The sequence below is a fragment of the Schistocerca cancellata genome, chromosome 1 (genome assembly GCF_023864275.1).
Source record: "Schistocerca cancellata isolate TAMUIC-IGC-003103 chromosome 1, iqSchCanc2.1, whole genome shotgun sequence".
Lineage (NCBI taxonomy): Eukaryota > Metazoa > Arthropoda > Insecta > Orthoptera > Acrididae > Schistocerca > Schistocerca cancellata.
In genome coordinates this window covers 1,179,034,769-1,179,062,069 of record NC_064626.1, presented here as the reverse complement: position 1 = coordinate 1,179,062,069, position 27,301 = coordinate 1,179,034,769, and the positions used below count along the sequence as shown (strand labels likewise).

The following is a 27,301-nucleotide window of genomic DNA, read 5'->3' as shown; positions in this document are numbered from 1 at the left end:
ATCACAGTCAGTGATTTTCATATGGAGCGCTACATGGCGTTACCAACATAAAAACCTAAACAGCTTACTTACAAAGAGAATAGAAGCTTCCGAAATGTGGTGCTACAGAAGAATACTGAAGATTAGATGGGTGGATCACATAACTAATGGGAAGGTACTGAATAGGATTGGAGAGAAGAAAAAAAGTGGCACAACTTGACCAGAAGAAGTAATCGGTTCGTAGGACATGTTCTGAGGCATCAAGGGATCACCAATTTAGTATTGGAGGGCAGCGTGGATGGTAAACATCATAGAGGGTGACCAAGAGATGAATACACTAAGCAGATTCAGAAGGATGTAGGTTGCAGTAGGTACTGGGAGATGAAGGAGCTTGCACAGGATAGAGTAGCATGGAGAGCTGCATCAAACCAGTCTCAGGACTGAAGACCACAACAACAACCTGCAACGTATAAGCCCGAGTTCGATTCCCGGCGGGGTCAGGGATTTTCTCTGCCTCGTGATGGCTGGGTGTTGTGTGCTGTCCTTAGGTTAGTTAGGTTTAAGTAGTTCTAAGTTCTAGGGGACTGATGACCATAGATGTTAAGTCCCATAGTGCTCAGAGCCATTGCAACGTATAAGATTGTTGAATAAGCCTTATGTTATCTTTGCTGTACCTCGGACGTCGTCCATTTATTATCCTAATTGTCATTCCAAAGCTTTCACAGGCTCAAGATTACTTTCGAGAACATAAGTTCCTATTCGGAAGTTGTATTTCGACACTAGTCAACTCCTTCAACTTGTGCGCAACCTCCTGAGTAACGCTGCATCTTACAGATACACGTGAAATAGTTCAGTCATCCAAGGAAAACAATAGTTCTGAGGGACTGACATCTACTCCATAGGCTGCGTTTCAACTGAGGTCTGTCAGCGTACTGTGAAATTCATCTCACAGGATCATATTTCCCATCTCATCTACTCCCTCTTTCCATTACACCGTCTTAATAGTTCGTTTCCTTTCTGTGGCCTTTGAATAACGATTACGGACTCTAAAAATAATTTTTAATCACTAGTTATATCTGTAGAAACTGGCGAGTGACTGCTACAGAAGAAATTTAGGCTGCAGGTCTTTCCAGAACAGTTACTACCTGCAGCACGCGTTCACGGCCCGCCGTGTTCGAAGCGAACAACGCGCGCGCGATGCGTCGGACACGGCGGTGCGCTGATAACGGGCCGTTATCTACCGTAAACAGTGTAGCAGCGAAACCTCATTACGGCGGCGTGACGCGTTTATCGCCACCATGAGCGACACGGCCTCGTAAAAATCTGGGCGCCACCCCGCCGAATCTCGGCAGCGTCACCCTCCCTCCACCAACCTGTCCTCCCTTCCCCAGTTGCTGGCCCCTCCCTCCCATTCGCCCACCCACGCACGCACACTCGCTCTCACACACGCACACACACACGCGCGCGTAAACAGCATCCCTAACACCGGAAACGGCCGACAGTTTCAACGGGCGCTCGTTAAAACTTGCTCAGCTGTCTGTGCCGCATCTGTCTTCGTTCCGTCGCTCCCAAGTAGCTCTCCCGTTAGAAGTTTCTCTGGGGCAAGGTTCTTTCTCCTGTATCCCGAACGGTGTAAATCTTAATGACAACAACTCAAGGAAAATTGAGTAGTGGGGCGAAGAGGTGAGAGGAAACAAATAGAGTTTAGAGTTTAGCTGGTACCGACACCGTACCATGCTGCTCTCAAAGAGTTTTCTACATCTACATATCTACATATATACTCCGCTAGCCACCAAGCGGTGTGTGGAGGAGGGCACAATTCGCGCCAAAGTCATATTCCCTTCCGGCCTCTGTTCCAGTCGCGAATCGCGCGAGAGGAAAACGACTGTCTGAATGCCTCACTACAAGCTCTAATTTGCCTTATGTTTGAATGATGATCATTGCGCGATTTGAAAGTTGGTGGTAATAATATATGCTCTACATCCTCGGCGAAGATCGGATTTCGGAATTTAGTGAACAAACACTTCCGTTTAGCGCGTCGTCTATCTGCAAGTGTGTCCCACTTCAGACTTTCTATGAGATTTGTAACGCTCTCGCGATGGTTAAATGTATCAGTCATGAATCTTGCCGCTCTTCTTTGGACCTTCTCAATCTCTTGAATCGGACCGAACCGGTAAGGGTCGCGTACAGACGAACAGTACTCCAAGACTATACGAACTAACGTATTGTAAGCAATTTGCTTTGTTGAAGGACTGCATCGCTTCAGGATTTTACCAATAAACCGCAAGGGGGTGAGTTTTGATTAAAATTACAATAGTGAGAAAAAGCATTGCAACCTACTGCAGTTTCGTCGAGTACATTCACTGGCCGAAAGTCACTGGAGGGCACAGTGATTGTGGCCTGCTGCTGAAAAAGTCAGGTGTTCTATAAATGTTTCGTTCGTTTTCAGAATCCTATATTTTTCAAAGTATTACGTGTACAGATACGCTTGATACATGAATAGAACCGTAAACACACTGAGTTTGTATGGTACCCAACAGTTTGCGTTATGAGTGCAGTGCCTTGATAAAACTGCGACAAAACAAGAAAACAGTTTTTGTGTGTTTGAATATGGGATCTGTTTGTTGAAACATTCAGAAGAAATTATGGAAAAGAATCGTCATGTAAACAGAGCATTGTGTGTTGTTATTGACAATTTATGGACACTGGCTATCTCTGGAATAAGAAAAGCACCGGTCCACGAAGTGTGCCAGGTGCAACCGTGGAGAGTCCAAAAAAGCCTTTCGTGCTAGCCACGAACTTGGAATACCACAGAGAACTGTGTGGAAGGTTTTGCGATATCGGTTAAGTTTCAGACCGTACCGTCTGAAGCTTTTGCGACAGTTAAAACCGGAATATTATGGACGAAGTCTTCAATTTTGCATCACTGTGTAGGAAGCAGTTGAGGGTGAACATTTCGCCTCCAACGGGGTAGCAAACTTCCATTTATCTGGAAAGGTTAATCGCCGCACTGTTAGGTTGTCGGGCACTGAAAATCCTCGTGAAATTGTGGTGCATGAACGAGACTCGCCGAAGGTTAATGTTTTCTGTTCAGTGTCACAGACCAAGCTTTATGGACCGTGTTTCTTCTGTGAAAGATTATGACGGGTACCTCTTAGCTTGATATGTTCCAGTTGTGGTTGTTTCCACAACTGACTGCTGATTCCGAGAATTTTGTCTTTCAACAACACGGGGCATAGGGGTTCATCACTACCCAAGCCACCAACTTCCGCATCTCTAGACTGTGCGTAGTGGTATAGACGATGTGGCTCTGTTCCCTTGGCCCTCCAGGTTGCCTAACCTAACAACTTGTGACTTTTGCATCTGGAGGTGTATTAAGGGCTGTGTTTACCAATCCACACTGCCAAGTACAGCTCAGAGAATGCTTCAATGCTGTTGTGATGACCATAGAAAGATAGTTGCTATTTGCGGTGCAGAACGAACTTGACTAACAATTAGACATGTGTCGTGTGACCGCAGGGGCACCCATAGAGCTTTTTTAGGGCGTAAAATGTATACTTCGTGATTTTACGTTTCTCTTCGTGTAATACTTTGGAAAATACAGGCCTTTGGAGAAGAATGAATCTTTATAGTAGCCCTATACACATGGATTTATCTCCGTACATATCTGGAAGAGTTCCAGAAAGCCACATTCGATTCGGCGGGGTGATTGTTGAGTATAGATCTACAGAAGCGACGGACGTCTGTTCGTCACACACTTTTGGTAGGCCTGTGCGGGAGTTAAAGCTAGTGGAAACATCGTATCTGCGATGTTGAAGATCTCCCCGGACTGTTGACCCCGGAAACCTTGAATTACTGATTTCCGATGTACTGTGACCTATGCGTCTTGCACCGAAAAACATCCCACATCCGAAATCGGTAACTCGCGATGTTCCTGCATGTTCACTACACATCTGTCTTCAATAGACTGCTCATATACTGAGTCGCACACGTGACAACAACTAGCAGCAACACTCGGCACAACTTCAAATGAGCGAACCTTTCCTGTGACTTTTGACCATTAAGTTCATTTATTCGGAGCGCAGTTCATAAATGATTTGGGTTTAACGTTCCGCCGATGACAAGATCAAAGTTTTCATTTACCTTTCACAAATGTATTTTATTCATAGTGGATGCTGCTGAACTACGTGACTGTTCCTTTATAGGTTGTAGAAAAATTTCCGTTGCCAGTCACATAAAGTACATATGTAAGTACAGATATATTTTCGACAAATGCTGCTTTGCCACTTACAAACGTCCCACTTGTATCTGTTTAGTCACCAGGAAATAATTTTTTTGTATTTATACAGTGATCTCCAGCAATATAAACATGTACATGAATGTATAAAAACCTGAGGATGGGCGCAAGCCCGAAACCGTTCTTGTGACAAATAAATAACCTTTTATTGCGACTGGTAGCGGAAATCTTCACAAATGCCCTCTACCGGTCTCACGCTATATCTCGATCGATATTTTTGCGAGCTTACCTAGAGTTTCTTTGATGTACTGCCTCGCAAAACTTAAAGACGAGATAGCTAACGTAACATACACTAAAAAGCCAAAACATTAAGACCACTGCCCACTGCAAAGCTGCATGCCTCCTGGTGACGTTGCGGGCACATGACACAGTAAGAAAAGTATATAAGCCAAGCAGAGACTGACGGGGATTATCCTAGCGAAGATATGGACTGAAAGTGGGGTAGTCCATTGAGATAAGTGACTTTTACAAACGGCAGATTACTATGATGCAGAGCCTGTGAACGAATACATCGAAAACGGCGAAGATGGTCGAATGTTCACGAGCTACTGTCGTGAGCATCTACGGAAAGTGGCAGAAGGACAGTGAAACTACCACTAGGCGCTAAGTGGCTGGACGTTCACAACCGTTTACAGAACGTGGGGTTCAGAGGCTTGTCTACTCTGTGAAGTAGGACAGACGGTGATGTGTGGCACCTCTGGCGCAAGAACACAATGCTGGTGGACGCACACTGTTGAACAAGTGGTTCCGTAGCAGACAACCCCTGCGTCTTCACGTGCTGGCCCGACGACATCGCCAATTAAGATTGCAGTGGCTTCAGGATAATCAAGATTGGCCGTGTATCACTGGAAACGTGTCGACTCGTCAGATGAATCATGTTGTTGCTACACTAGGCCGATGGTCGTCTCCACAAGCGTCGTCATCCAGGGGAACGGCTGTCCGAAACGTGCACCGCTGCATGAGCGCACGCTGGTTGGAGAAGTATCACGCTATGCGGAGATATTCTCCTGCCTTTGCATGGGACCTGTGGTGGTAATTTCTTCTCTGACGACGATGTCATATTTCAGCAGTATAATTGTAAATGTCTCGGAGCCAGAATCGTGCTACAGCGCTTCGATGAGCATGATACTGAAATAAAGTTGGTATCTTGGGCACCAAATTCGCCCGATGTGAAGCCGATGGTACCCACCAAGTCGCTATCGAGCGCCATCACTGAGTACACAGATTAGCGGCCGGTTATTTACTGGAATTACATGACTTGTGCGTATACACCTGGTGTCACACAGATCCATAAATCTACCAACGAACTGCAGAATCGGTGATATATTGCGTTACAAAGATGGCCCAACAAGCTATGAAGCAGGGGGTCATAATGTTTTCGCTCGTCAGTGCAACACATTAACTACTCGGTGGAAATCAATGAATGTGCGGGAGCACGTTCCCAGTCGCGCAAAGATAGGCTGGACGTAACATGGCGTGAGTGTGACTACAGCTCCAAATGGGACTGGCCTCACCACCCAAGGCAGTTGAATGGGAAAAGACGGTGTGTGTGTGTGTGTGTGTGTGTGTGTGTGTGTATGTGGGGGGGGGGGGGAGTTGGCTGACGTCACACGTGGAAGAATGGTCGGGAAACTACAAGAAGGACGACGTGTGACGAGTGTAGCCCTGGCGTTTGGTACTGGTCACAGCATTATTTCACAAACGTGGGGAGAGATGCGAACCACAGGCATTGCTGCACGAAGGAGAGGAGGTGATCGACCACGTTCAACTACAGCGGCAGATGACGGCTGCATTATGCGACAGGCAAGAAGGGAGCCACTCCAAACAGCAAGTGCAATTGCAACCATATTTAAGCCGACTGGAAGGCACGCAATATCACGCTCCACAGTGGCACGGCGACTACATGGGGATGACCGAGCGAGGTGGCGCAGTGGTTAGCACACTGGACACGCCATCCTGTTTTAGGTTTTCCGTGATTTCCCTAAATCGCTCCAGGCAAATACCAGGATGGTTCCTTTGAAAGGGTAAGGCCGACGTCCTTCCCTAATCCGATGAGACCGATAACCTCGCTGTTTGGTCTCCTCTCCCAAACAACCCAACCCGACTACATGGGGATGGTCTGTTTGCCCGACGGCCAGTACGTTATGTTCCGTTGACACCCGCACGTCGGCGGCACCTTTTCCGATGGTACCAGGAGCATAGGGACTGGACCGACGAGGAGTGGGATTGCACTCCGTCTGGGATGAGAGCAGATTCTGTGTGAATAGTGATTCTGTGCGTAGCCTCATGTGGTGAGAAAGGGAAACGTAATGCACTCGGTAATCTTGTCGAACATGATCGTTTGGTGGTCCAGGTTGTACAGTGTGACGAGGTATAATATTGGACTGGCGTAATGATCCTCACAGATCAACGTCGTCGTGACACTGTACCCCTTCCCCATATGCGTCTTTTCAGGAGTTCATTCATCCCCAGCTTCATTTTCATAGCTGATAATAGGCGAACGCATCGAACAGTGGATTGGTTGGTTGGTTGGTTGGTTGAGTGGGGGAGGGGACCAAACAGCGAGGTCATCGGTCCCATTGGGTTAGGGAAGGACGATGAAGTTAGCTGGTCCTGACCTTTCAAAGGAAACATCCCGGAATTCGCCTGGAGCGATTTAGGGGAATGACGGAAAACCTAAATCAGGATGGCCGGACGCGGGTTTGAACCGTCGTCCTACCGAATGGCAGTCCAGTGTGCTAACCACTGCGCCAGTTCACTAGATCGAACAGTGGAGATGGAGCTCTTGCAATGAGAAAATATTCGGCGATTGGACTGGCCTGCCCGTTTCCCCGACTTCAGTCCCATCTAACACGTGTGTGATGCATTGAGGAGTTATATTGCAGCGCGTCCACAGGCACCAACGATGCCGTCACGGTATTTCAGCGTGTTCGGTCAGAGGGTTAGCTGCCCTCTGTAATGAAACGGGTGTCTCGTGACGTCCATCCCTAGCAGATAAAAAAAAAAGAAAAAGAGACCACGCAGCTGTTGCCAAACGCACTGATAGAGGAATGGCAGCACGTTGCAGTATTGCCGTTCATGGTGTTCATTCACCCCATTAAGAAGCATGATGAAGCATTTTCTGATGTCCAGGAGACCACCATAAAACGCAATGGCTTCACTATAATTATTGTCCTTGAATAAAAGTGTCATTTCTATACTTTTCACAGTAACCTTGGGGTACTATTTTGTAGTACGTTCTTGGCAGCGTCGCATCATGCGAAACTTACTTCCGACCTTAAGTTTAGCGCACCAGGGTAGTTTAATAATTTCAAGCTCGTCCTTAGACTGAATAAAATTATGTATCTTGAAAAATTTTAGGTGAAAAGGTAAATATCACGCTCTGAGGTGGTCGGTCATACGCGAATTACGAGCCAGCGAATATGTTGATACATCTGCAGTCTCATTCTGGGCAGATAAGTTGGATGAAAGAAGTAATGGCAAATTTATTCTACAGTTGCTGCCTTATCAAAAATTAATACTTCGAGTGTAGTGCAACTTTCGTCGTGTCCTCGCCTTCTGTTTTGTAGCCGTGCACCGCTTGCTTTTCGTGTGTGGGTTACGTAATGGTTTGAGGTATTTTATACGAAGTTACCTGCCCCTCCAAACTCCCGTAAACCAAACTGTACGCCTTCGGGTCTACAAAGTTTGCCCGCTGTTGGAGGGCTTCAGACATTTTACCGTGTAGCAACTTCGCTGACGCAAAACATCAGAAATTCCTTGGGAGGAGTTAACTAGCCGCAGAGTACAGGTAATGAACTGGCGGGAAATCGTAGCTGATACGATCGGGCGAAAGGTTACATTTCTTCATCACTGATTTGAAATTAGCAGAGGGCCCGCTCACTTCATGTTGTCCTACAGTCTGGCTCTGAAATTCGGTGTTTTTGCAAAAACTAGTTAGAAAATGCTACTTAATTTCGCGAAGTTGAAATGTTTTACCCGGTGATCACGTAACAAATCATCAGATGAGTACCCTATGTAAAGTCTGCAAGGAATATAACATCACAGTATTCTCTAAGGGAACATAGTTAATGGCCAGAGAGTAATTAATATTGAAATAACAGAACGAGTAAAAAGTATCAGGTACCGGGAATGGGAAATACAATAACGCACGACTACAACCAGTACATGAAATAAAAGCTGAAAAAATTCAATTCCTCATAAGAAACAATTAAAAAAAGCTTAAGGAACAAAGCAAACAAGGGGACATTAAAGAATTTCTGCAGGACTATGGCTGTTCCCAAATTCAGTTGCGAAAGTTAAGTCCCCACAAAAAAAAGAAAAACAAAGAAAAGGTATCTAGCCAGAAGAAATGTGATTTATTAGGTGAATGAAAGGTTGTATGATGACATAAACGCGTAGAAACTAGAGACAAACTGCTACTACATAAAGTAGTAGATTAGAATCACTTAATGCGTAACGAGTCTCACGGACGATTGGACAGTGAAAGATTACCCCTAAAAGGTGAAAATTATAAATGTTGAGACCGAAGGACAGCAGGCTGCGTTAACGTAGTCTGTAATCAACGAAGTGTATCGTTTTTATAAATATTATTATGTTTTGCTAAGCTCTGACGTAAGTTGATTTAATCTTGTCTTCCAGTGTTTCATAAATGTGGCAGATACGCATTTAATAAATGGGACTTCGCTCCGTGACGTTGCCCTTTCATATTTTCAACCAAAGATCATTTCATCATTTATATGCGGTCGTGCAGAACAATGAAGTGTATTGAGAGAAGCAGATCCACATTTTCAGCAACAATGATACGTTGATTATCGTACTGATTTGGGATGGTTGGAAACAAATGTTGCTGATGATCTTCGGCGCAAATGAAGCGCCATTGTGACTGAAAATGTGTCCGCCGGAATCTTTTGTTCTCCTCTGATAGCGAATGACTGTTCTGCAGGGAAATCAATACGGCAATGACGCCGTGTCCCGGAAAGCATGAGCAATGGCTTTTTGAATAGTTATCATCGACTTCCAACTTTGCTTTTGTAAGTGCAGTTGAAATTTCGGTTACTAAAACAGATGCGTAATATCTTCCAAACAATATTTGTGTGAGGTTTTAACACAATTTCAACACTTGTAAAGTAATCTGTGCTTTTCGGACCCCAAAGATTTCAGCCAACCTGACTGATATATATATATATATATATATATATATATATATATATATAATATCTGTGTGTGTGTTTGTGTGTGTGTGTGTGTGTGTGTGTGTGTGTGTGTGTGTGTTCCTTCTACTGATGCCAGTTTCAGTTTGATCACGTTATAAAGTGATTGACACCAGTAAGTGTGACTGAGCCGAATTATTAACTCATAACAGCGACCGAAGTTACATATTGCCACGGATAATATAAAAAGGGTATGATACTGTTTGAGATTGAGGTGTCAACAGGAAAGACTGCACCAAAGATCATTTTCTCATTAGTTTTCTGCGGTGAGACTAATCCGAAGAAGCATTCGAGAAACTGGACTACAGTAGTACTTTAGTCACGATAGGAGAAAAGATAAAAAAATAAAATAAAAAACAAACACCTGTATCTCATTTTTTACTACAAGCTGCAAGGAAGTGTAGAGGCCATGGGTTGTATGTGCAAGACGTACGATGTGAGGCGAAACAGTATAACACTGTTTGAATTAAAACTGAGCGCATTCAGGAAGGTGTTCTGGACATGCGAGACGTGATAGCAACGAAGGAGAAGGAAAAAATTTCCCTCTTCTAAGAGGATTGGTGTTACTTTTTTATTCGTCTACTTGTATCAGCTGTAAAGGCGTCTTCCACTTACACTGACCAAAAAGAGAAAAACAACTTTTGTCCTTTCCGCAGTTGATACAAATATAGGAATAAATAATACCTGGTCTCCCACTGAGAAGCCAGGTAATGAAGTACAAAGTGAGGCAGTCAAACGGGAAGATTAAAAAAAAAGACACAAACAGAACATTTAAACAAATCAATGAATCTAAGGTAAATGAGTGGAAATTAATTGTTTACTTTGAAAGTTAAGGCTTTTTTAATAGGGTATCCTTGGTTTCGCACACATTGTCAGAGGCTCATGTTGTGTAGCAACTTCAACGGAATGTTTTTATTTCTTGGCGAATCCTCTCCGTCAGCCAGAACTTGTATGTAGGTGGTCCGAAAAGAGCTTAAAAAGCCGTAATGTTCGGCTAAAGTAGGTCACCTTGGACGCTACTGCCGTAACTCTCCACTATGATAGAGAGCCAGTTGTCAAATCTTCCTGTATGGACTGCCTTACGGTGTATTTGGAAATTTCGGCAGATGGTTCAAACGTAAATACATTAATTATAATTAAATTTTTCCAGGACTCTAAGACAATTCCAATGACTGCTTGGTTCCTTTGCAAAGTTAGTTACATATTCCATGGATCATTTTGCACGATAAATTGTAATGACGTGGAACGAGTCATTTTACATTCACATCGCAAATTAATTTGTGCATATGATTACATTCAGTACATTTCTAAGGCCTTTTTTTTAACAAAAAGAAAAAGATATACAGATGTGAGTTGGTAATTTCTACCCACCACCTTTACAGTAACAGAAATTCTTCTACGGAACAGAAGGGGTTGTTAAGGAGAAACTGTCTCAATTTCTTATCAAATTTAACTTTGTTCTCTCAGACGTTTTATATCAGTGGATAAGTGGTCAAAAATTCTTGCTTCAGCAATGTGCACTACTTTTGTGTTAAAGAGAACCTTAATGTGGTGTAATGAGTGTCATTTTCCCTTCTGGTACAGTAATTATGTACCTCATTGTTCCTTCTGAACTGTTGTGGATTATTTACATCAAAGTACATAAGGAATAAATATACTATGAAGCAGTAGTCAGAATGCCCAACTCCTTAAACAGGTGTCTACAAGATGATCGTAAGCACCACATATTATTGTTCCAACAGCGTTTTCTGCAATGAAGACCGTTTTTCTTAAAGATGAGCTACCCCAGAACACTATTCCATATGACATTATTGAATGAAAGAATGCAAAACATGTCACCTTACTGATTTGTGTCTCACCAAAGTTTGCAATTATTCTAAGCGCAAATGTGGCTGAAATAAGTTATTTTAGCAGTTCCAAAATGAGTTTTTTCCATTTTAAATTCACATCAATACGGACTCGTAAGAATTTTGAAGTTTCCACCCTATTTGTTATTTCCTCACCATATGTCACACTTATCATTGGCGTTAGTACTTAAAGAGAACTGAATGCGTTGTGTCTTTTTAAAACTGAAGGTGAAACCATTCGCAGAAAACCACTCCATCATACTTTTAATAACTTTGTTTACCATTTCTTCTGTTTCTGTACGTATGCTTGGATTCATTCCAGTACTAGTGTCATCTGCAAAAATAACCAATTCTGCTTGTTGTACACTAGACGGAAGGTCGTTTACATATAAGAGGAACAGTAAAGGATTTAAGACTGAACCTTGGGGAACGGCATGCGTCGTTACTCCCCTGTCAGAATTATGTCCCTGGACGATATTTCTTGAATTACTAAGTACAGCTTTCTGCATTCTTTTGGTTAGATATGACGTTATCAATTGGTTGGTTATACCATCAGTCACGTACAACGTCAACTTACACTGGAGCGCCAAGAAGGTGGTATAGGAATGGGTAATCAAATACAGAGATATGTAAACAGGCGTAATACGGCGCTGCGGTCGGCAACACCTACTGAAGACTGGTGCAGTTTTTAGATCGGTCACTGCTGCCACAATAGCAGGTTATCAAGATTTAAGCCAGTCTGAACTTGATGTTATACTCGGCGCACGAGCGATGGGACACAGCATCTCCGAGGTAGCGATGAAGTGGGGATTTCCCCGTACGAGCATTTCACGCACGAATCCGGTAAAGCATCAGATCTCCGACACCACCGCGGCCGGAAAAAAACATCCTGCAAGAACGGAACCAACGTCGACTGAAGAGAATCGTTTAACGTGACAGATGGGCAGCCCATCCACACACTGCTGCAGATTTCAATGCTAGGCCATCAACAAGTGTCAGCGTGCTAACCATTTAACGAAACATCATCGATATGGGCTTTCGTAGCCGAAGGTTCACTAGTGTACCATTCATGACTGCACGACACACAGCTTTGCGTCTCGCCTGGGCGCGTCGATACAGACATTAGACTGTTAATGACTGGAGACATGTTGCTTGGTCAGACGAGTCTCGTTTCAAATTGTATCTAGGGGATGGACGTGTACGGATATGGAGACAACCTCATGAATCCATGGACCCTGCAATGTCACCAGGTTACTGTTCAAGCCGGTGGAGGCTCTGTAATGATGTGGGGCGTGTGCAATTGGAGTGATGGGGAAGTCCTGATGCGTATAGATACGAATCTGACAGGGGACACGTACGTAAGCATCCTGTCTGATCACCTGCAGCCATTCATGTCCATTGTGTATTCCGACGGAGTTGGGCAATTGGAGCAGGCAGTGGAGTCCCCACACGTCCAAAAGTGCTACAGAGTGGCTCCAGGAACGCTCTTCTGAGTTTAAACACTCCCGCTGGCTGCCATACTCCCCAGACATGAACATTATTGAGATTATCTGAGATACCTTGCAACGTGATCTTTAGAAGAGATGGTTCAAATGGTTCAAATGGCTCTGAGCACTATGGGACTCAACTGCTGTGGTTATCAGTCCCCTAGAACTTAGAACTACTTAAACCTAACCAACCTAAGGACATCACATACACCCATGCCCGAGGCAGGATTCGAACCTGCGACCGTAGCAACAGCGCGGCTCCGGACTGGAGCGCCTAGAACCGCACGGCCACCGCGGCCGGCTTTAGAAGAGATCTCCACCCCCAAGTATTATTACGGATTTATGGACAGCCCTGCAGGATTCGTGGTGTCAGTCCCTCCAGCATTGCTTCAGACATTAGTCGAATCCACGACACGTCGTGTTGCAGCACTTCTGCGTACTCGCGGGGCCCTACACGATACTGGGCAGGTATACCAGTTGCTTTGGGTCTTCAGTGTATAGGGAAATACTCTGATTCACACAGTAAAATGCCTAACAGTAGCAGCAGAAAACGCCAACCGGCGTTATTTTATTACTTAATGCTGGTAAGTGAACACGTCCGATTATCTTCCTCATCTTCCGTCAATCCGATCATTTGCTCCGTCTCTAGCCTCGTCAGTAGAGAGATGTTAAACCCTAATCTTCCATTCTTTTTTTCTATAGTGGTCACCAATTTTCTGTAAAAAGACAGCACTCAGAGAATTTATCATCCACAAGGCCAACTGTCCGTCCCTTGCTACGCGGCCAGAATACCTTGTGCGCGCTAGCTCAGGTCTCCATCACTGCTCGGTGCTTGTTTTCCTGGTGTGCAGTCAGCGCCGGAAGCGGTGGAGCTGCAAAGTCGCGTCGTCGCTGCCGTTAACGCTGACGGCGGCGCCTGCTGTGGGAACCGCGCGTCGGCAAACACCGCGCGACGCCGCCCAGGTGTTTCACAACGCCGGCCCCGCCACAGTTCGCGGTCTCTGCCGCTCCGCCGCCGCCGCCACCGTGCGGGCACAGCAGCCCTTCAGCTGCCAGCGCTGTTAGGCGGTTGGCGTTACTGGCTACTGTAGCGGAGAGGTACCGCGTTCGATTCCTGGTGACCACATCCGATTTTTCTGTGTGGAAAAGTCTGGAACGGGGTCAAATGAGAAATCGCTTGATAAAATAGTGAAATAGGCGCGAAAACCGCCTTAGAATACAGAACAAGAAACACGCTTAAGCCGCACTAACGCACTGAAGTCTTTTCCAGCTGAAGTGTAAGGACTGCAGGTCACTGAACGTGTCGATGAAGCTAGAGAAATTTCAGAATCGGGAAGAACCTGAAAATACAATAAGACAGCACTAACCAAACCGGATTGCTTAGTAAATCGTGTCCATGAAACGTTAAACATTGTACAAGATGTGAATGTGACGATGAACAACCACCATTGTGTCTCTCGTAATCCATCAAATGGGACTGTGGCTGGACACGTAGTACTTGAACAATGATGACAAAACCCGCTGGCCGGCAGCGGTGGCCGAGCGGTTCTAGGCGCTTCAGTCCCAAACCGCGCGACTGCTACGGTCGCAGGTTCGAATCCTGCCTCAGGCATGGATGTGGGTGATGTCCTTAGGTTAGTTAGGTTTAAGAAGTTCTAAGTTCTGGTGGACTAACTACCTCAGATGTTAAGTCCCATAGTGCTCAGAGCCATTTGAACCATTTTTTAACAAAACCAGCTGCTGTACTTGTATGTTTCGTCGTCTGTAGTTTTTAAACCATGCTACTAGTTTCAACATCACATGGTGTCATTTTCAATTCCCTGCATATGGTAATATACATAACATGACAAAAGAGTCTGAGGGCACAGAAAACTGGGGGTGGTACTTGCAAATTTTCCAGTGTGTAGTAATGGAATCTCGTGTGGGTGACCATCCAGCCGCCATGCGCTGTTGGCATTTTTCGGGGTGCACTCAGCCTCGTGATGCCAATTGAGGAGCTACTCGACAGAATAGTAGCGGCTTCGGTCGAGAATACCATCATAACGCACGGGAGAGCGGTGTATTGACCCCACGCCCCTCCTATCCGCATCGTCTGCTGAGGATGACACGGCGGCCGGATGGTCCCGGTAGGCCACTCGTGGCATGACGACGAAGTAGTAATTGAATGGTTTTGTAGACCGGTTGGTCTGGATACTTAACGAAAAATTTAGGTTTTTAAGGGGTGTGAGCATGTCTTTCGTTTGCCCTTTCATTATTTCGTGTTTGTTTCCGCAGTGTTCGGTTGTGACGTTGCGGTTAATGTATTGCTACATAGTGAATGACTTCAACCGCCACTTTTATTTTTGTTTCGAATTTATGGTTGTGTCCGGTTCATTAGTGACTGGGAGTGGGTTCAATGTTGATTTCTTTGCACGAAGCGCCTTTTAGGCGCACAGTTTGGTCACACTGGTGTGCCGCTAACACAGTGTAGTTTATGTGGGCAGAAGTATAAGATATTAAATGCGTTTCATCTGGGACGTATATGGATGCGTTTGTGTAAGTTATTACCTGGGTTCCTATTATCATTGAGTCTTCGGAGTTCTTTGTCTTGTTCTTGTATGTTAAGACGTTCTTGTTCTTGGTTTTATTCTGCTGGGTTTCCATTTTAGCGTTTCTTAGTTCATGGTCCAGTATCTGTAGTTTCACATTTCCGGCTACTGGCTTTACTGACTGACTTTTACTAGGTTGCTCATTATACCTTATTGTTACATGTATATAGTGGATCCGCCACGTGATATGTTGCTTGGCAATAGTTTTTCGACGTATATCATCTATGCTACTTTTAACTTTGTGGGTACATATTGATGGTGGCTGTTAGGGACATATGTGACTGCGATCGCTTTGCTGATATTACTCTTTGTACGTGTGAGTTCCCCTCAAGTCCATTACGTCATTGGTGTAAAAGAAAACTGCAGAATAAGTAAGATGATAATTTTGGTTTGTGGGGATAACAATAACGTAATTTCATAATGTAATTTTATGACGTGATTTTTTTTAGTCATAAACTATTAGCTATGTTGTCTATGCTTTCATACTCTTCTGTCACGTTATGTACATTTCCATATGCAGGGACTGAAGGTGACATGACATGGCGTCGAAATTGGTAGCATGTTTTAAAAAGAGTAAACGAAGTTACATTCAAATACATCCGCTAATTTTGTCATCATTATTCAAGTACACCACAATAGTTGCTGCCATTGCAACATAACTTCTACTTATAAAGAGCCCTTGCTCTGAACAAGAAATAACTACATATACACAGTTCTATAGACATCAGTATTAGCAGTTCTTCTCCTCCCCTCCCAGCTCCCTACTGTCACAAAATTCGTCTCTTTTACTGACATACACCACTATACACAGATGCATGACAAGAAGACGGAAACGGGACTACATCAAAACATAAACAACAAGTGACATGTAAAGCAACGCTGTTGCTGGCAGTACAACACGCAACAGTCTCCAGAAAAGCAAATATGTATGCTGACTAATAACAAGTGTACCCAGAGTCATTTGTCGTGAAATCTCCCAACTATTTCGCCGCTATTCTCCTTGCAACTGAAAAGTCAGACGACTTCGGATTCCCTAAATTTCCAGTAGCGTTATCCCTTCGATTCGCAAGGTTAAAATATGGATATATAAAGTGCAAGTTGGTTCTTGCAAAGAAGAAAACAACAACCGGCCAGTGTTAATAAAGTTATTTATTTACACACATAGTGCTGATAACGGTTTCGATCTTAAATGTCCATTTTCAGTTGACTTTAACGTTTTTTAATTGTTGTTCTTTACAATGTCTGCTGTTTTTCCTCCTTGTGGGGAAAATTTGGGTGGTGGTGACCAACAGCAAAAAACGATGTGAGAAACGCCCTGTTTAACTGTAATTGTACCTAATGACGAATGAAAATCGCGTAAACAAATCCCTGAGGTAGTATTGGATTTATTTTAGGTTAATTACATAGAAATATCTGCGTCATTACGTTGCACTGGTGACAGTCAGAAATGTAATTTAAACTTTAACACACGTCTGAACATGAACCTGTCGATTCGAAACCGGTAATGGCGCAGTTTTTTGTAAATTAAAAGTGGGTGGTTGCTGTTTTCTTCTTCACAAAACTCAACTTGTGTTTTCTGCATATACACGACCTCAGAAGACAGTTTCCGACTAAACAGTAGTTTATCTGAAGCCTACTTCTCAGATAGAAAATTGATGTATAAACCGCATAAAACTGTACTCCCAGTTAATTACGTTGTACCGTCTATAAAGTGATAGCATTAGAATGCTAAATTTTCTCTTAAATATAATTACAAGTATACATTCGAATGCTTATTACATACATAAATGTAGCACGCTACAAGTATTTTACACTATAGTGAACTGGCGTACATTTTATTAAGAAACCACTTCACTAATATTTAACAGTATGGCAGTATCAGTCAGTAATTTATAACACGATCGATTCTGACTTCTCGAAGTTGCAGATATCTTCAAAGAAACATCCAGAAAGTCCTTTTCAGTGTTTAGGACAGAGATTTGTAAACTAATAAACATGTCAAGAACTTGACAGGCTATGTTACGTTGAAATGTGTTCGTAATGGTCCTGTACTTTATTGGTATTTTTCGTCATTGTGGTTTCCAGTCTGACGACTAGTTGGATGCAAGATGTCCACGCTAGTCTATCTCATCCAAACATTTTAATTTCTGCGAAACTGATGCCACCTAAAACTGTCTGAATCACCTTACTTAATAACCTTACGCACCCTTTCTGTACCAAAATATCCATTCCTTGTCTCTGAGAATGTGTACTATTAATGGAACCCTTATTTTAGTCTAGTCATAATTTTTTTATTTCTGTAGAACTTCTTCATTGGTTATTCGATGTATTCATCTAAACTTCAGGATTCTTTAGTATCAGAAAATTTCCAAAGTTTCCTTTCTCTTCTTCATGAAACATTCATCGTTAATTTTTTCTACATCTACATCTACATCTACATCTATACTCCGCGAGCCACCTTACGGTGTGTGGCGGAGGGTACTTATTGTACCACTATCTGATCCCCCCTTCCCTGTTCCATTCACGAATTGTGCGTGGGAAGAACGACTGCTTGTAAGTCTCCGTATTTGCTCTAATTTCTCGGATCTTTTCGTTGTGATCATTACGCGAGATATATGTGGGCGGTAGTAATATGTTGCCCATCTCTTCCCGGAATGTGCTCTCTCGTAATTTCGATAATAAACCTCTCCGTATTGCGTAACGCCTTTCTTGAAGTGTCCGCCACTGAAGCTTGTTCAGCATCTCCGTAACGCTCTCGCGCTGACTAAATGTCCCCATGACGAATCGCGCTGCTTTTCGCTGGATCATGTCTATCTCTTCTATTAATCCAACCTGGTAAGGGTTCTACACAGAGAACAAATCATGAGAATTCCATATAGGTAATAAATCATGAATATTTGAATATACTAGAAAGGACTGACTACAGGAAAATTAAAGAGACCTTTGGAGATAAGAGAACCACTTGTATGAACATCAAGAGCTCAGATGGAAACCCAGTTCTAAGCAAACAAGGGAAGGCAGAAAGGTGGAAGGAGTATATAGAGGGTCTATACAAGGGCGATGTACTTGAGGACAATATTATGGAAATGGAAGAGGATGTAGATGAAGATGAAATGGGAGATACGATACTGCGTGAAGAGTTTGACAGAGCACTGAAAGACCTGAGTCGAAACAAGGCCCCTGGAGTAGACAACATTCCATTGGAACTACTGACGGCCTTGGGAGAGCCAGTCCTGACAAAACTCTACCATCTGGTGAGCAAGATGTATGAAACAGGCGAAATACCCTCAGACTTCAAGAAGAATATAATAATTCCAATCCCAAAGAAAGCCGGTGTTGACAGATGTGAAAATTACCGAACAATCAGTTTAATAAGCCACAGCTGCAAAATACTAACACGAATTCTTTACAGACGAATGGAAAAACTAGTAGAAGCCGACATCGGGGAAGATCAGTTTGGATTCCGTAGAAATACTGGAACACGTGCGGCAATACTGACCTTACGACTTAATCTTAGAAGAAAGATTAAGGAAAGGCAAACCTACGTTTCTAGCATTTGTAGACTTAGAGAAAGCTTTTGACAATGTTGACTGGAATACTCTCTTTCAAATTCTAAAGGTGGCAGGGGTAAAATACAGGGAGCGAAAGGCTATTTACAATTTGTACAGAAACCAGATGGCAGTTATAAGAGTCGAGGGATATGAAAGGGAAGCAGTGGTTGGGAAGGGAGTAAGACAGGGTTGTAGCCTCTCCCCGATGTTATTCAATCTGTATATTGAGCAAGCAGTAAAGGAAACAAAAGAAAAATTCGGAGTAGGTATTAAAATCCATGGAGAAGAAATAAAAATTTTGAGGTTCGCCGATGACATTGTAATTCTGTCAGAGACAGCAAAGGACTTGGAAGAGCAGTTGAACGGAATGGACAGTGTCTTGAAAGGAGGATATAAGATGAACATCAACAAAAGCAAAACGAGGATAATGGAATGTAGTCGAATTAAGTCGGGTGATGTTGAGGGTATTAGATTAGGAAATGAGACACTTAAAGTAGTAAAGGAGTTTTGCTATTTGGGGAGCAAAATAACTGATGATGGTCGAAGTAGAGAGGATATAAAATGTAGACTGGCAATGGCAAGGAAAGCGTTTCTGAAGAAGAGAAATTTGTTAACATCGAGTGTAGATTTAAGTGTCAGGAAGTCATTTCTGAAAGTATTTGTATGGAGTGTAGCCATGTATGGAAGAATAGAAGCTTTCGAAATGTGGTGCTACAGAAGAATGCTGAAGATTAGATGGGTAGATCACGTAACTAATGAGGAAGTATTGAATAGGATTGGGGAGAAGAGAAGTTTGTGGCACAACTTGACCAGAAGAAGGGATCGGTTGGTAGGACATGTTCTGAGGCATCAAGGGATCACCAATTTAGTATTGGAGGGCAGCGTGGAGGGTAAAAATCGTAGGGGGAGACCAAGAGATGAATACAATAAGCAGATTCAGAAGGATGTAGGATGCAGTAGGTACTGGGAGATGAAGAAGCTTGCACAGGATAGAGTAGCATGGAGAGCTGCATCAAACCAGTCTCAGGACTGAAGACCACAACAACAACAACAACAGAAAGGACTTTCTTAAAAAATCAAACGCTAAGTCTCAGGAGATATAGAATAAAATATTTCAAATGTTACATTACTTGAGTTAATTGCAACTAAATCTAGTACATCTGGCAAGCCAAGTGACAAGGTTGTGAGGTAACAGAGGAAACCAGCATTGTATGTCAAACGATAGGCATCAATCTACCATCCTGTATATGTAGGTTCGACTTTTCGAGTGTACTTTCTAAGATGCGTGGTGTGGTAAACGTTGCCTCTGGTGCTACAGCGTATCTACAGAATCCATGCTGAACTTCCTCGTGGTTGGATTCTACCAGTTTCCCCATCCTCCTATAAGTAGTATCTTGGAACCGCGAATTATTAAACTAATTGTTCCGTAATATTCACACCAGTCTGCTTGTAACATATTTGGAACTGGCATTATTACGTTTTTCTTGAAGCCTGAGAGCTTCTCCCGTATCTTCTTATATTATATTTAACACGTCTAGTTCCGAAAGACCAAATTGAAGAGCAAATGTCCAAGGTTATGGAATGTGTCAGTACATGAAATTACAACGTAAAAGTAATAACAGATAAAATAAAATGTTTATGAACCCAAAAAAAGGCAAGCCTTAAGTTCATGTAAACCCGATCAACAATATAACATATGAATCAGATTAATTTTTCAAGTAACTCCTGGACAGAATAGGAGTGACCCACGAGGAAACTCTTCAGTTTCGATTTGAAAGCACGGGGATTACTGCTAAGACTTTTGAATTCTTGTGCACTGAAAATGGATGCAGCAGTATACTGCACAGCTCTCTGTACAAGAGTCAAGGAAGTGCGATCCAAGTGCAGATTGGATTTCTGCCTTGTATTAACTGAGTGACAGCTGCTAATTCTTGGGAATACGCTGGTATTGTTAACGAGAAACGACAGTAGAGAACATATATGTATTGAGAGCCCAGTGTCAGAATACCCAGACTAATGACGCGGGGTCAACAAGAGGTTCGCGAACTTACACCACTTATTGCCCGAACTGCCCGTCTCTGAACCAAAAATATTCTTTGAGAAAAGTAAATGTTACCCCAAAATTGAATGAAAGCGAATGAAAATAAGAAAAGTAGACTACTTTTCGTTTAGAACTATCACTTACTTTAGATACCGTTCGAATAGTAAAAATGGCAGAATTAAGTCTTTGAAAAAGATCCTGAACGTGAGCTTTCCACATCAGTTTACAATCTATCTGACCAGGTATAAATTTGAACTGCTCAGTTTCACTAATCATATGCTCATTCATTGAAATAAAAACGTCGGGTTTTGTTGAATTGTGTGTTAGAAAGAGCAAAAACTGAGTCTTACTGTGAGTTAGCATTAGTTTATTTTCTATAAGCCGTGAACTTATGTCATAAAATGCACTATCTGAAACAGAGCCAGTGATGCACATAACATCCTTTACTACCAAGCTACTGTCATCAGCAAACAGAAATATTTTAGAATTACCTGTAACACTAAAGGGCGTATTATTTACATAAATAAGGTATATATAAGAAAAGATGGTATCTCTTCTTTCCGACTTATATCAACGCCTGTATAGATAGGGGTATTAATTTCATCGTAATGTAAGTAAGGAACAGAAGTGGCCCCAGCAGTGATCCCAGGGGCATCCCTTCCCCCCCTCTCCCTCATTTGACTGTGCCCTACAGTCTGTGGGTGAATATCTGTTGAAAACTTAATAAACCACGGAATAATGTAGATAGAGAGGTAAAAATTGACACACATGCTTGGAATGTCATGGGGTTTTATTAGAACAAAAAAAACCACCCCATATTGCTAGACGCGTGAAAGATCTCTTGCGCGCGTCGTTTGGTGATAATTGTGTGCTCAGCCGCCACTTTCGTCATGCTTGGCCTCGCAGGTCCCCAGACATCAGTCGGTGCGATTATTGGCTTTGGGGTTACCTGAAGTGGTAAGTGTATCGTGGTCGACCGACATCTCTAGGGATGCTAAAAGACAACATTCGACGCCAACGCCTTACCCTAACTCCGGAAATGCTTTACAGTGCTGTTCACAACATTATTTCTCGACTACAGCTGTTGTTTATTAGAACAAAAAAAAACTCCCCATATTGCTAGACGCGTGAAAGATCTCTTGCGTCTTTGCTTTGTCTTACTTTGTTATGCTAATTATTGCTATTCTGATCAGATGAAGCGCCATCTGTCCGACATTTTTTGAACTTTTGTATTTTTTTTTTGTTCTAGGAAAACCCCATGTCATTCCAAGCATGTGTGTCAGTTTGTATATCTCTATCTACATTATTCCGTGATTAATTCAGTTTTCAAATTTTTACTGACTTTTTGATCACCCGGTATATATATAAGGCTCACCGGCCGTTTGACCATCTTCTTCTGTGCGGATGCACAAACAGTGCACGAACTCTTCAAGGGAATCGGTAAAAGCCGCGAGTAATGAGTAGAATGGGCAGGGGAACTATGAATATAGTACGGGACAATATGTTGGGCATGTGGGTCTCACATGAGATAATTCAATTCCCTGCTGTTGTCCTCGGTGGCTCAGATGGATAGAGCGTCTGCCATGTAAGCAGGAGATCCTGGGTTCGAGTCCCGGTCGGGGCACACATTTTCAACTGTCCTCGTTGACTTGTATCAACTCCTGTATGTAGCCAGGGGAATTCATTTCATTCTAATATAAGTAAGGAACAGAAGTGGCCCCAGCAATGATCCCTGGGGCACATCCCCCCACCCTCCCCCTCATTTGACTGTGCCCCACAGTCTGTGATATGTAAATTTCCAGTTCTAAGCTCGACAGACGAAAAAACGGGCCAGGCGTGAGAAAACGCCGTAAGAGCTCCGGCGTACTCAATGGGTCAGAGTGGACTGCTGTATCGTAATCTCTGCAGTGCGGATCAAAGAATAGCGGTTAGCATTCCTTTCAACTGCGCAGACGTAACACTGCGAGACGTAATACGTGTGGGAGCCTCTTAAACCAATATCCGCCCTTCGCAGGTGTCTATCCGGCGACAGCGGCGCACTCTGGCAAATCCAGGAGGAAGCGAATCCCGGCAGGAAGCCGCAGAGCAGGGCAGAGCAAATCCCGCCGGTTCGGCGACCGCCGCGCCGGCTGAGCAAACACGGCCGCTATCTGCGGCGCGTCAGCCCGTGTTTGGCGGGGCGCGCGCGCTGCCGCTTCATAAGCCCGCGCTGCCGGGCGCCGCCTGTTAAGGTGCAATATTCATTAAAACACTCCGCCTGCTCTATCCACTCCGCATCGTGCGCGGCTGCGGTATCGGCCTCTCCTGGCTACCGTGTGACCGTATCCGTTGGATCGTTGGTTACGGGAAACGGTTTCATACACAGGTCGCGCAGAATGTAAGGTAGATCGGTAATTGTAGCCGGAGGCAAAGTCGTTTGGTCACAGTACTATTGACAATGCGAGTTTCTCGATACGAGCGCTCAGTGTGAGTCTTGGGAGTCAGTGGGTCACGTCGCGAATAGAGATAGGCGGCATTTTGTGTGTGTGAATTCCTTAGGGACCAAAGTGCTGAGGTCACCGGTCCCTAGACTTACACGCTACTTAAACTAACTTATGGTAAGAACAACACACACACCTATGTCCGCGGAAGGGCTCCAACATCGGGCGGGAGAGGCCACGCAATCCGTGACATGGCGCCCTAAATCACGCGGCCACTCCGCGTGGTGACGGCATTTCGAGGGACAGAGTTACGTTGAGTAGTAGTGAACCAGTAAATTGCGACATCTGATTCCACAAAGAATCGAACTTGAAACGTCCCCTTTGAACAATTATACATGACTGTGCTTAAACTGTCACACAATTACCAAATTACTATGTTGAACTTCTAAGCGCAGCTGCGAAATACTTGGTGCAAATCTACATGCATGCCACAAGTGTTTTACTGTACAACAATGAAAAACTACAACTACAAAGGAAATTCTGTCTATAACTACGCGCTAGCAATAAACAATAGCTACACTAATTACACAAACTACAAGAAAAAATCAGAAGATTCCAGTGAGGTACCCTCGGCTAAGGGTCGACATATGAAACGTCCCCTTTGAACAATTATACATGACTGTGCTTAAACTGACACACAATATTTTTGGCGCAACGCAATCTGACTTTCAGTAATCCCTACAAAAGACTGGCCCTGACTAACATTAACCTATACGTTTCACAAATCACTTACCTCACAAAAATCTGCGTTACTCGAACTACTGCAATACAGCGAGCGCCACTACTGCCAGCTAAATAAAAGATTCAAACTACTGAAGGCACTAACTACTGATAGGCATAGTTAGCAAATGAAAGATTTTGATTGAGAACAAACAATGTATTTACCTCAATAGTGTTCAAAAATGATAATATATATACAGCAGTTCATGACATCCATTCTTACAAATGTACTGTTTTTGATGGACACACGTCCAGATCATCCGTTCTCAAAAATGCGCCATCTCACTTCCCCACATCCACCACTGCTGGCGGCTCACTTCCAACTGCGCAACGCTACGCGCTGTTAACAGCCAACTGTCCAACACTACAATGGCAGACAACAATGCAAACTAGCCACAGACTGCACACGGTACAGCCAGTGATTTTGATACAGAGCTATACGTGGCGTTACCAATATAAAAACCTAAACAGCCTACTTACAAACTCCCATGGTAAAACACCATATCTTCCGAACTATGTGTCATATATTATACACTAATGGCCATTAAAATTGCTACACCAAGAAGAAATGCAGATGATAAACGGTTATTCATTGGACAAATATATTATACAAGAACTGACATGTGATTACATTTTCACGCAATTTCGGTGCGTAGATCCTGAGAAATCAGTACCCAGAACAACCATCTCTGGCCGTAATAACGGCCTTGATTCGCCTGGGTATTGAGTCAAACAGAGCTTGGCAGCTTCAACACGATACCACAGTTCATCAAGAGCAGTGACTGGCGTATTGTCACGAGCCAGTTGCTCGGCCACCATTGACCAGAAGTTTTCATTTGGTGAGAGATCTGGAGAATGTGCTGGCCAGGGCAGCAGTCGAACACTTTCTGTATCCAGAAATGCCCGTACAGGACATGCAACAAGCGGTCGTCCATTATCCTGCTGAAATGTAGGGTTTCGCAGGGATCGAATTAATGGTAGAGTCACGGATCGTAACACATCTGAAATGAAACGTCCACCGTTCAAAGTGCCGTTACTGCGAACAAGAGGTCACCGAGACGTGTAACCAATGGCTCCCTATACCATCACGCCGGGTGATACGCCAGTATGGCGATGACGAATACACGCTTCCAATGTGCGTTCACCATGATGTTGCCAAACACGGATGCGACGATCATGATGCTGTTATCAGAACGTGGATACATCCGAAAAAATAACGTTTTGCCATTCGTGCACCCAGGTTCGTCGTTGAGTACACCATCACAGGCGCTCCTGTCTGTGATGCAGCGTCAAGGGTAACCGCAGCCATGGTCTCCGAGCTGATGGTCCATGCTGCTGCAAACGTCGTCGAACTGTTCGTGCAGTTGGTTGTTGTCTTGCAAACGTCCCCTCTGTTGACTCAGGGATCGAGACGTGGCTGCACGATCCGTTACAGCCATGCGGATAAGATGCCTGTCATCTCGACTGCTAGTGATATGAGGCCGCTGGGATCCAGCACGACGTTCCGCATTACCCTCCTGAACCCACCGATTCCATATTCTGCTAACAGTCATTGGATCTCGACCAACGCGAGCAGCAATGTCGCGATACGATAAACCGCAATCGCGATAGGCTACAATCCGACCTTTATCAAAGTCGGAAACGTCATGGTATACATTTCTCCTCCTTTCACGAGGCATCACAACAACGTTTCACCAGTCAACGCCGGTCAACTGCTGTTTGCGTATGAGAAATCGGTTGGAAACTTTCCTCATGTCAGCACGTTGTAGGTGTCGCCACCGGCGCCAACCTTGTGTGAATGCTCTGAAAAGCTAATCATTTGCATATCTCAGCATCTTCTTCCTGTCGGTTAAATTTCGCGTCTGTAGCACGTTATCTTCGTGGTGCAGCAATTTTAATGGCCAGTAGTGCATAATTCTGCAGTTAAATTCAAAAGCATGGCTGCGAAAGAACTAGTAGTTAATACGTAATAAATTAAAATTTTATAGTTGATGTAGTTTTAGTGCACGTCTAGTTAAAGTGACGTAAACGATAAAAATATTGTGGAGTTGATACTCAGAAAAAGTTTCTAAGTTTTGAAATCATGTGTTTTGTTGGAAGTCGCTAAATGATCTCATTCTAGAACACTGGGTGAATATAATGTGGATAATTTGTGCTGTCTCAAGACATATACAGTTTTTCCAGCTATAATAGTTGAATTATTGTGTTAAACCTTTGACTGAAGATGACGGCTGTTAATATTGAAAGAAAATTTTTGTTGCCATTGGAAGCTGTTAGAATGGCAATCTGCAACTGGAATGACAGTTTCAGTCTGCAGTGGTGTATACGCTGATATGAAACTTCTTGGCAGATTAAAACTGTATACTGAACCATGACTCGAACTCGGGACATTTGCCTTTCGCAGGAAACTGCTCTACCAACTGAGCTACCCAAGAAAGACTCACGACTCGTCCTCACAGCTTCATTTCTGCCATTACCTCGTCTCTTACCTACCAGACTTCACAGAAGCTTTTCTGCAAAACTTGCACAACTAGCACCCCTGGAAGAAAGGATATTCCGCAGACATGACTTGGGCACACCTGGGGGATTTTACAGAATGAGATTTTCATTCTGCACCAGGGTGTGCCCGAGATCGAGTCTCGGTCCGGCACACAGTTTCAATCTGCCAGGAAGTTTCAACCTGCAATTAGGAGCGCGCGCTGGATTAGCCGTTTAGTGTCCGAGAACTGTTGCGACAAAGTTAGAGGTGTTATAGAGGCTGTATTCCGTTCGGCAGCAAACGTACTGTAAGTGGAAAGCGTCGCAATGATATTTGTTGTTCAGGATCGCGACTGGTTACCACGGTCGGATGTGCGGAAGATGGAGCTAGCTGCGTCGAAAGGCCCCGTCTCCTACGAATGAGGTGCCCTGTTGCCTCCTCAGTGGATGACGGTTTTGGACATGGGTTTCCATTCAAAGTTCATTTTTTTCCTGGAACTCTCTAAAATCTCCAGCTGTTTTCGGTATATAGGAGGAAAATACACTGCAGATGGAAACCTGTCTCTGAAACCATCATGCACCGAGGCAACAGAGCATCACATTCGTAGGAGATAGGGCCT

General features: G+C 43.7%; 1 non-coding gene across 1 annotated transcript; it reads left to right on the top strand.

The window, feature by feature from the left end:
- The first annotated feature begins 22,553 nt into the window (after positions 1 to 22,553).
- Positions 22,554 to 22,627, top strand: Trnat-ugu (transfer RNA threonine (anticodon UGU)). Its single transcript has one exon. It is a non-coding gene; the product is annotated as a tRNA-Thr (tRNA).
- Positions 22,628 to 27,301: the final 4,674 nt, after the last annotated feature.